A 12,862-nucleotide genomic window follows, 5' to 3' on the forward strand; every position below is an offset into this window, starting at 1 on the left:
GGGATTAAAAAAATATATAAAACTATGATTACAATGATGACGAATAAATGAATTATGGACAAATTTTTAGTGCGTCAAACAAAAAATAATAAACACTGCAGTATCAATCTCGTGTAACTATATAAAACATTAAAACCAAACAAAATACTATTAAAACATTAGAGTATTAAACAATAGTATTACAACCTGCAACCGTAACTTTTAAATAGGTAACGTACTGCACCGGCTACTGATAGTTTTCAAAAATCATTTTTATAGAAAATAAGTTATTGACGATTACCGGTTACAGGTTACCGTATATAGTTCGGAAACAAAACGGCGGCGTTGCATTTCTAACATATACTAATACGCCTATTTTGCTCGATGGCCGCGTTGTATTACGGGTGTATGGATGTAAAAGGGACCGGTGCCGAGCAGACTTTTCGAAACGGGTACGCAGCGGCGACGAAGGCGTTATTATAGAAAACAAAATCGACCGCCAACAATATCACAACTCACAAGCGGCGGATAACGCTATAATATTATAGCGCTACACAGCTGTCGGAATGTCGTATCCGAAAGTGGACGGGCAACAATAATGCGCGAATGTATATGATATCTCCACCATCGGCTTTATACGGAACACACACGCGCACATACATATATAGCTGTTTGTTGTGAATGGGACATGATATATTATTAAACAGACGCGACGTATGTAGAGGTGTAGAAGGGGGTAGATGGAATTTTGGATCTATATAGTTATAATTTTCGTTTGATCGTCTGTAATAAAGTATACCTGAGTATAAGTGCACACTGCAGCACATTGATATCAACGGTAAACGGCATTATTATTTTTTTTTTTTTTTTACAAACGAACGGTGGTGGTAAATTTAACGATTCTAAACTCTTCTCGCTAAAACTGCAAATCATATATGATACATAGCGTACCTGCAGATAACAACAAATTGTATGGTAATGTACCGAACACATAGGTAGTACACTCAATGGCTGCCACGTCCTACGGTCCGGAATCATGATATTGTGATGTTTCAGCATTATACCTACGTACAGCATTTGGTGGTAGGCGGGTGCTGACTGACGGCTGGGTGATTAATAAATTATTTATTTATACGTTTGAAAATCCGTGAGAGACTCTGCAGCTGTATAGTAGGAGTCAAAAGTACTTCGTAATTGAATGTGATATCCGCTACTGTTAAATAGACGCGTGTTAAAAATTAAACTTAAATTTCACGACACAACTCGTTATGCGTATGAAGAACTATATATACTGAGTGAAAGATGGTCTGGATAGATATACTCGTATTATTTTAATGACGCATCCAACAATTAACGAATTTGTTTTAGATAAATGTGACATTCTGATTTAATATTTTTTGTCATATTGCCTGCGAACGAATTTGAATTCCGATTTCGAGCTAAGTAATTTTTTTAGGTAAATTATTTTTTTTTTTTTTTTTGTTCTATTCTGTGGTAATAGCACTATAGCAGGTATACCTGTAACAGTATTATTCTAGATGCCAAGATCTCATCCATACACATCCGTCAAGTAATTTCTTCTGTAGAGCGTACGTGTGAAAAATAATGTAGCAATGTAATCTATACGACCTAACCCCATGTGCAACGTAAGATAGGTCTTGTTGACTTGGTGTGCGATACACACACACAACAGCAGTAAACTTGTATGTATGCGATAGTGCGATATATATTGTGCGGTAATAGTATGACAGAGCGTCTGCTGAAAATGAAAACCGCAAACTCGCTGAAAACATTTACCAGCAGGTTGTAGCGTTTAAGATCTATTACACTCCTACATCAACATTTCCATTTTAAAATCATACCATTTAATTGTGTAGGTAACAATTTGTAGTTGATAAAAATAAATTAGTGCCAATATCCAACAAAACGTTTTTAGATAGAAACACTTTTTGTTATTTATGTTGCTTATACTATACTCGTACACGATTACACTACGACCGTACTGCCACTTGTAGAGTTATCTATTTTTTTTTTTTTTTTAATTATTAAGCTGAATAATAACTTTTTTATATTATTCCTATAATATCATATAACTCAAAAATAATAGTCTACCACACCACATTTTGTTATTTATGTTTGATAAGCGTTGAAAGTTAATTAATTACTGCTGTGCAGCAGTCTGTATAATTTATATAAATATGAATTATCTGACGATAATCTCCGCATTGGAATTCCGATAAAAATTGATCGTCATAAGATATTGTTCACACGCACTGTCGCAGTCAAATCGTCATTTAATTGTACTTTTGCAACTATTTGCAAACATCAAATCATCAAATATTAATCTAACTCTATACAGTCACTCAGCCGTGCTATTTGTACTCATATATTATAATATATAGTATAATACTGCAGTAATATCACTTCGTGTAAAGTACATGTACGAAAACCAATGTACAATATACATAATTTATAGACGACGACACAAATGTTGCAAGCGATTAAGCTCCGTTTGTGGCGGTTCACTCGTGGCAATCAAGTCGAGTGATGACAATATTATTATTATACCTAACGACTATTTTGACGATGCTGTAAACATAAACATTTTCCAATCAGTGCTACACCACCCTTTTTGGTTTGATTTTTATTCTTATCAAATGATTGAATGTAACGCTAAAATTGTAACAATGCAAAACGCTGTACGTAAATTTCAACGATATTATACTTTGATAGAAATCAAATTATAAAGTATGATACAAAATCGGACAATCGATCGCGGCCGTCTCGCACGTTATATCGAAAACTCAATAATGATATTAATGATATTATACTCGCGTATACTCAGTCTACGATTCAACGGCGAGAGTGTAATATTATTATAATGTACTGCAGGTAATAATAACGATAATCCGCTGCCACGAGCCTCGTGGGCGCCGGCGTCGCACACCGTCGTCGTCGTTGTCGTCGGAGCACTTGCGTTTTTCACGGTCATAATATTGTGTTTGTGTTCATGTATTATATACTTTCACTAATGCGTGTGACTGGCATTTTTGGCTGATATATCGAAAGCCATTTATTCGATCGAATTAATAAAAAAATAATCATTATAATATACGCCGTGCGAAGAAAGTGGCCGCGGTTTAACGGGTCAAACCAGTGTACCTACTATGCATACCGTGTGCAGGACGAGACCCGTTGGCACCCATTTACGTCGCGACTGCGACGAACAAGAGTAAAAGTTCTCCACTAAATGAATAGTATAATACACACACATATATATATATGTATTATATATTATAATAAAATACCGTAGTAATATATGCGCATAAATTAACGTATATAGACGAGTACTCGCGATTTGAATTATAAAATATTTATAACGGTGTAAATGATCATCGACGTTAAATACGTAAATTGATAATAATAATAATAAAACCGGAGCTGTACATTTAATAAACCAAAACACTGACAAAAAGCAACGAAACTTATGCAATAAAAATCACAACATACCACAAAAACATGAGATTTAAAATTGAAAAAGTCATAGTTCTGTTTTGATTTTGTTTACAGTTTACAAATTATTATTTAAAATAAACGTTCATTTAAAAATACGTCTTTAATAAGAATTAATGATTGTTTAAATCTTGCTGTCTATATAGTGTTAACTATTAAAATATGAAAAATATGATCGTAGATCAAAATGGTTTATGAAAACATGCACTTATAATCGTACAATATCCAAAAACACAAACCACGCAAAATATTATTTCGTGTACCTGTAGCACTTTAAGGTTAGGTATAGAACAGAATAACATCATGATGAACGTACTCGATTTCTTCTACAATACTTGGCGTACCTGGTACCTATTGAATTCACAGTACCGAAATATTAACAAATGACCATTTATAGATAGATATTATAATTTATTAAAATGATAATCGTCACGCGATCAGACCGACCAAAGGGCACACGAGAGGGGGAGGGGGATGGCCGGTGTAGTCGACGTGACCTGAATATTTCATTACTTTCACTGTATATAAACATATATTATAGCACCGTAAATAACACGCGTATATATACACATCTATACGTCGTATACATATATATATGTGCATTACTGCACGGTATATGACGCGCTGGTAACCTAACCTTATAGTGCCTACATAATTATTATTACTATTATTGTATGGTCGGCGATCGACTTGCAGGCCGTCGGACTTGACCGAGTCGGAGCGAGTGTGAGTAATTTTTTTCCGAAATCTATACGACGATCGTTGAAATTCGAAACTCGTCGGTGATGTAGCTAAGTCGCGCGGGCCGTGCGAAACTCATCGTTGCAGCACCAGCGACTACAGTGTTGTTATGAACGCCCCGAGCTGTCGGTCGGTGCCCGGGTCGCGGCGATCCGTTGCGGGCGCGAACTGACGTAATATCGAAACCTTGGGATCGGTGACAGGGACACTAAAATACGATATAATATGAAATGATACTTACGAGTTACGATACATATATATATAGCTATATGCACGTGTCTGTTATTATTAAAATGCATGTACTATAATGTGTATATAGCCAACGAGATTAACTGTACAGTGGCGAGATTCATATTATTATGTTTCTACGACCGTTTATGCCGATAAAAAGTAAATTGCGTCCCCGAAAAAAGGCCATCACAGTCACTTCGCATAAATTGCGATCCGAATAATTTTAAAACGTTTATAACCTATAGGTTACCCACCTATACGTAATGTACGTCTCGGCTCTCGGGATAATAATATTCTGTTTATTTCTAATTGGCAAAACAGTTTATAATATTAATGTATGTATCATGTACTTATATGTACATTCGTTTTATGTAAAGTGATACTTATATCTGTCTGGAAAAAGTCAAGGGGTATCTATAAAAAATAAATTATTGAAAAGAAACGTAATATTATATTATATACGTACAAGAAAAAAAATGTACGAATTGAAAACAAAAATATAAGCACTCATTTGGACTCTGCGTGGGAGTTAATATGCATATTTTTTACAAGTTACTTATAAATTACTAATTTCTGTTAAAACATTCTTTAATCATAGACTATAAATTTCAAAATTTTAAATCCATTGTTTTTAATCATATACCAATAATACTAATACAATTATACTGGCAGTCCTGAATCTAGAAAATGGAAGACAACATTTTGATTTTGTTAAAATATTTGTAGACGTGATTTACGTATGGATAAAATTATTTGATTTACATATTATGAATAAAAATATACCTGGCCATAATTTACACGAAAATTAAAAACGAGACGCAATTTACGCTGCAGTGACAATAAAAACAATACACGAAAGTCAGGGCGCGAGGACGCGATGATCGGACAGATAACACCGTATTATACAACACATACTCGTATATGTGTGTTATGTATATGTATATTGTAATTTGTAGGTACCAAAGTGCAGTGCTCACACTAACAATTTGTAATATTATTATCGTGTACCTACATGTACCTGCATATACGTGTGTGCATTCAAATGTGTGGCGAAACGAATCGTTACTAATCGAAAATACCGAATGCAGTTTTTTTGCCTCTATTGTAATTATTATACGAAATATGTTGTCCTTCAACTTAAATAAATATATTGTATACGAATTACGAGTACGCTTATTTTGAAATATTTTTATAAGATGTACGGTGAGCATGTACCTATAGGCAATAGGCATAGGTATATATAATGTGTGTAGACGTATTCATATAATATTATATATAATATACATATATACACTCATTAAAATACGTACGTGGTCTGACATTCTACAACGATATTATATTTTCTTTTTCGTCGCCCATCGGACGTGCTGTACCTATGTATAACAGTAGCGATACAACAATAAATCGTTTGAACACCTGACTTCTACTCGTACGCATCGCGTATTGAGGCGATATTTTTTTTTTACATTTTTAATGTTGTGATTTTCCCAACAATGTACGAAATTCAAAAACATTTTTCAATTCATATATTATTATATTATATATAAATAGCTATTAATAGCAATCATATAATACTATATATGTACGTATTTAAAAGTATCGCATTGCAACTGACGAGGAAATCCGTTAAAAAACTAATTTATATTTATACAACGATATCGGTCACTGTAAAGTTGTTTTAAAAGTCAACATAGCTGTTTGATATTATGCATAAGCAGTAAGATTGATATTGGATGAGAAATTAAAATTATCCATAATTTTACTAAATCGTTTCTTATTTGAACTAATTGGCAGTATCTAATGTCACACTTAACGAAGGCGTGGAGGTCAAGTTCATTTCGAGACGCCCTATAAACCGAATTAATTGACTGGAACATATTTGACATTCAAAAAAAATATTGATAGCCGAACAATATCAATTAGTTAGAAAAAAAACTATACTTCAGAGTACTACCATACGTTGAAGAGCATAATGTCCAATCGTTTAAAAATGAAAGCATCTAATAGTTTATGAAAATATTAAAATTTATCTAAAAAAAATACCATTAAAAACATACAGTTTTTAGAAATCTATAATTTTTTTAATTTTTTCATGTTAAAAATACGGCAAAGATTTCTAATTTATACATTTTAAAAGCACGTCTTATTGTCAAATGAGTGGCACACGCCCATGTTTGTCAAACATTTATACGCATGCAAAATTCACAAACTCGAGTTGAATCATAGCATAAACACACATTTAAAATCATTTATTTACAGGCACCTAATTCAAAATAATTGCTCAACTACAGAATAGAACTTAGGGTTTTTAAGATATTTGCATTAAATAAAACATCAGTCGTTATAGTTGTAAATGGAATAAGTTCTTTATCTTTATCAAGTACTTAAAAATCAACCAAAGGATATAAAATAATAAATATGTATATTTTAACGTTAATAATAATTGTTGTTGTAAAATACTAAAATAGTATACATGTATGGTTATTATAGTTATTAATCTTTTACTTATACTGATAAGTTTTTCATTTATATGTATAAACAAGCTTTTAAGATTACTTATAATTTACTCCATTTACAATACCGCACTTAACAGTTTATTTTATTTCAATTAACCATTGGGTGATAAATAATTTTATAATTTTGTTAACTCACGGAAAATGAGTAAACAAATAAAATAGGAATGTTTAAATTAATATAAAACATCCATTAAAGTATAGTTAGTGTTTAAATTGTACAAATTATTCACGTGCTAACTTGTTATATTATGATAAGAATACCTATCATATAAATCAATATAATTTTTTTAATTGTATTAATGTTGATCGTTAATAAGTCGTTAATGCTATTTTATTTTATAATGTATCTGATCCCAACAATATTTACACAATACATATTATTTTATGCATGTTATTTCTTCATTATTTGAAACAAAAAAAATAGAGATAATACTATAATAATTTACCTTTTACCTACCTATATATCATATTTTATTGACACCAAAGAGTAAATGTTAGAGACGCATTATACTATGTTATCTAATTATACTGTTTTAGGTGCTGCTCGAATGATCCTTCTCAGCACAAGTTCATTGTCATGGGACGTAAATAATTATATACTTTTACATTTTTTAGTCATTAATAGGTCAAATATAATTTTCTCGAAATGAATTATAATGAAAGAAAAATGTGAGATCAGTACAATAGCATTTATTACATAGATATATATTAAGTGTATGTGTGTGTATGGTACGACGATCCGGATTTTCACGGATGGGTAATCCTGCAATAGCAACGACTTTCGTGCTTTTTCTGAACAATGATAATTATTATACATTTTTTTCTTTTCCAAATTTTTAAAACGTATATGATACGATGATAAGATAACTAATGGACTTTTCCCGGAGGATTTGGGTCACCAGAACACAGTGAAGGTTTGGATTATTTTAACGACGGGAGACTATACTAAAAATGCGGGCAAATAATAAATAATAATTCACAGCCACGAGATAATTTCAGTCAACCATGTCCAATTGAGGTCTTATTATCTCATTAAAAAATGAGGAGCTGAAAAAAAATTACCGTCAGAAAAATCATTGCGCCATTATAGAAATTCGATACAGTCGCCAGGACATGGCTGAGACACATTGAGGCGACACTATAGGTTCAGTGTTATAATATATACCTATAAGTTGTTTTGCGTACCAAAAATCACGTTCCAATAGCTTTATAGAAAAATAAAAAAAATATATTAAACTAATATTTGACAATTAATTACCACTAATTGAATACGTTGCACTTTTTAAACACTCATGTTTGAATTGTATCTTCTTTTCTTCATTTGAAGATAAATTGTATAACCGTCAAGGTGTAATCGCTAATAGGTTATAACTGTTTTAACGTTTTAGTAAACGTACGAGGATAATACCAAAGAATATTATTATAATTTTTATTTATATAATATTCTATGTTAATACTAAATTTATTATAGTTCATAAAGGCTCTGAACGTATTTTTTTTTTTTTTTAATGCATACCACCAGTTACATAACTCATTTTTCGTAGAATTATCATAAATTTAAACTATATTATTGTTCATAAGATGTGACTCTTTACGGTTGGCATACAAATTGCATTACTACAGCGTTCTCCTCGAAACAATAAATAATATTTGAGTGACAATGTTACAGGTGGTCGTGAATTTTGTTTGTCGAAGGTCAACACAAGATGTAAAAAAAAATAAAATCAAACGATCGCGAAAATAACAGCAATAATATAAATTACTACCTACTGGTTTAAAACTATATTTTTATGGGAAAGTTTTTATAATGTGCGTGCAAGTGTGTGTACAGTATATTATATTACTTTTTTGACGAGCGAAACGCATATAGCGAGTTATTTAATTTTAAAATAGTTTCTGTACAAATACCAAATACTTTTACGTACAGAACGACAAAAAATCTAAGTCGAAATATTAATTGAAATAAAAGTAATAATAATTTATTATACATTTACTGAACATCAGAACATAATATATATCTATTGAATCTAATTTTTTGTGTGCATTATATAATATCATTTATGTCTGTATATTATAATGCAGAGGTGAGGTGCCTGTATGGTTCTGTAGTAGTGAGTAATGTGCTGAACGAATAATGAAATAATATTGTTATGTTTGACAGTATAAATTTTTAAAATTTTTAAAACTATCTTGGTTATATAGGTATATTTTATATTCATATTGTGTAAAAATCAATTCCACTGATTATACTTTGATTGTGTACCATACAAATATGTCTGATTAACGACATCAAACGTATATTGTTTATAATTCTAACTTATTTCACAGCATTAAAGAAACTACTAGTCAGCACTGGTACTACGAATAACACATTACACATGAACAATAAATATAAAATGTAATTCGAAATCAATTCTAAACAAATACAGTTAATTTGTTTTTTTCTTCTGTTGTCAAAACAACTTTTTTAGTACACGCAATATAATGTTGTTAGTAGTTTTAATAATTAAATGAAAACATAATAATAAATAAGAGTAGTGAGTACTAAATGTAAAAATGTTTACTATTTTCTGTCAAGTAAAAATCACATTAGTAAAATTATGTACCCTACGAGATTATAAAAATTGATTATTTTTGTACGAATATAATCATTGCTACAATACATTAACATTATGTTGAAAAAAAAGAACGACATATTATCATGTACTCGTATTATTCACTAATAATGTGTATTTTTATTTTTGAACATGGAAAAACTTTGAATAATTTTTTTTTAGTGATACTAGTATAATTATTATTATAATAATTTAAGTAGCCACAACACTAAAAACTATCAACCAGTAGGAGGTATTTACCATTTATCTATTTTAAATTTGTAAATTTAAAAAAATCTGTAAAATTATAGTCCTACTTTATAAACACTTGATAATTTGAATTTAACCTTATTGATAAAATAGTACAACAATAAAATTGTTTTAATCACTGTAAACATTGTGAAATTTTTTAAAAATCTTAAAAGTCCGTGCCATTTTGTTCCAAATACTGATACAAATATTATTCACTATAACAATATAACTTTTAACTTAAAATAAAACAATAAACAACACGAAATACGCAGGTATTATACGACGTACGTGTCTTATTAGGAATGTATTTTTTTTAAGAAAAACATAATATAAATTATAACCTATCTATATAGGTGTAGCTGGAATCTAAAAAGTATTAAAATATATATATTATCGTTATATTATAGTTAGTTATAAAGTCGCATATATAGTTGTATATGAATATGAGATATAAACCCTAACACTTAATTATTATCGACAATGAAATATTTCATAATGTCTATGTACATGACATAGTATATAATATACAATATATTTTACTATATAAAGTCAATATTTATATAATATTATTCTATATAGGTAAAAAAAATGTTGGCACACACAAACTTCACCGTATAGTGTTTCACTGCACGAGCACCTTAATGATATTACAATTTTGCTCAAAATTCAAGGACATGTACACCTACACAAATTATTAAGGTGACAAATGGTCGATTTTTGTTACACCATTACAGTCGACGTAATTTAAAAAAAAATGTGTTGTTCCGAAATGTTACTTCCAACTTTAGACATACCATCTAAACGTTGATGCTTTTTCGCTGTACCTACGACAGTTTACGTCTGTCAATAATATTACCATAACACATAATACGTACGGAAATAATACACGCACTGCACCGTCTGCGTTTCTGTACAGTAATCAATGGACAAGCGATGGTGGGCCGACGTCCGACGATAATGATTTTAGGTTTTGCATATCATATAATTAAGATTTGCATGTGTGTACTGTGTACCTAAAAATATAATATTGTTAATAATATTATTATTGTACATATCTGCCTGTACAGACGGAGTGACAAATAGTTGTTGTTCGAAAGTGGTATGTCCGTGATTAGTATATAATACAATTCGTTGTGGTGTGCAGTTATAAGTAGGTAGGTATATTATATTATACTAAGTACTTATACTTACTATATGGCAGTGTCATTACAAAAACGCTTTACTGCGCCGTATATATTATAGCCGACGTCAGATTATAATAAATAAAAACGAAAAACACGCATATACATAATATTAGGTACATTTATTCATACATACATAGACGAAACTAGAAATGCCAAAAATAATGTTCATAACACGGGGTGGAGGCCGTCAGTATATCATACTATCGTATTATAATAAATAAAATATGTGCGACATTTTCTTGTTATTATTATTATTTTATACGCGTTATGTGGCCCGTGGGCCGAGGGTTAATAATATTTTATATAGGAGATACTATATAATATTAATAATAATATACGTGTAGACTGTATAGTGTATATTATATAGAAACACCATTGTACCGCAATTGTATTCATCGTGTATGCCACGTGTGAGCTCAAGAGAAATTCGAATTTCGAATACTGCCGTACGATAGTACACGAACAATATGACAAAAAAATTAAAAATAAAATACACAATTTAATAATCGAATCGTTTGTGATTTAAAAATGTACACATACATGCGTCGAATGTTTATGAATATGAAAAAATAAAATCCATAAATTATATTGCACTGCACCCGCGACGGTGGCGACGTTATCGACAATATTCTCACGAACAAACTTGATAATACATACAATATAATAGTAAAATAAATAATTTAATGAAACTTACTGAGTGGCGGTTAGTACAAAGAACAATAATAAACGTTACCCTTTAGATAACTGGAAAACGTCTGCCCGGAACACCAGTGGGTCTAATGCCGTCAGTTGTCAATATTGGGTACTTGGTTTATAATAAAAAATATAATATTATTAACAATATATAGTATGATATTTAGAAACTGGTTTCCTTCGTTTTAATGTGATGATAAAAAGTTAAAGGGCATTTCATGTAAGCTTGTTTTTAAATACAACATAGGAATTATATGGGGCCGATCTCGAGTGGCTGTGTTTAAAACCACAATGTAGACATTCTCCTATAATATGATGCCAGTTTTTGATTGAATTTTCATAGTGGTAGGTAACTATGTAGTATCAATATACACTGGTGAAGGGACAGATGGTATATTATTAATCATCAGGGCTCTTATTTATTAACAATTATTATTTATTATACTGGTTGGGTAATGCACATATTCCAATGATGGGTGATGAATTGATGACCAAAATTGATGAAAGAGGGTCAACTGACTCCGGCTATAATAAGTGTCGGAACTAAATGCCCAAACATTTTATAGTAATTATAAATACTTTTGATAAATATAATATTGTATTAATTAAACCACCTATTTATAAATAAATTTCAAATTTGCCTTATGTTTGACTTAAAAAAATAATACATTTTCAGTAAGTAAGTATATTTCTATAGAAAGTATAGACTATCAGTCAACGATGTTGTTTAATCAAAAACACCAGTCATAAATCAATTATGCATAGTGTACAAAATATTATCAAATTAAATATTTGTATATAATATATTGTAGTAGTCACCGTGACCGTTGTGATTTAAAGTAGTTTGATATAAAAGCATACACTGTAGGGTGATTCGCCAAACTTGCTACATTCTCTTACCTATTAATAACTAATAAGACATTTATTCTAATTTTGATGCTTGAAATTTTTATACTAAAAACTACGTTTTCAAGTACAAATATATATAATAGGTATATATAGATTTTGAAAACTGTATATATCAATTAATAGTGTTCTGTATAACTGTGTAGCACTGTAGCTGTGTGATATACAATTTATATTTTCAAACCAGCATCACTCTTTTTACTGCAAGTTACAAGTAAACTCTAATAGTTAATATTAATCTACTTATTAACAT

The sequence above is a fragment of the Aphis gossypii genome, chromosome 1 (genome assembly GCF_020184175.1).
Source record: "Aphis gossypii isolate Hap1 chromosome 1, ASM2018417v2, whole genome shotgun sequence".
In the NCBI taxonomy this organism is placed as follows: Eukaryota; Metazoa; Arthropoda; class Insecta; order Hemiptera; family Aphididae; genus Aphis; species Aphis gossypii.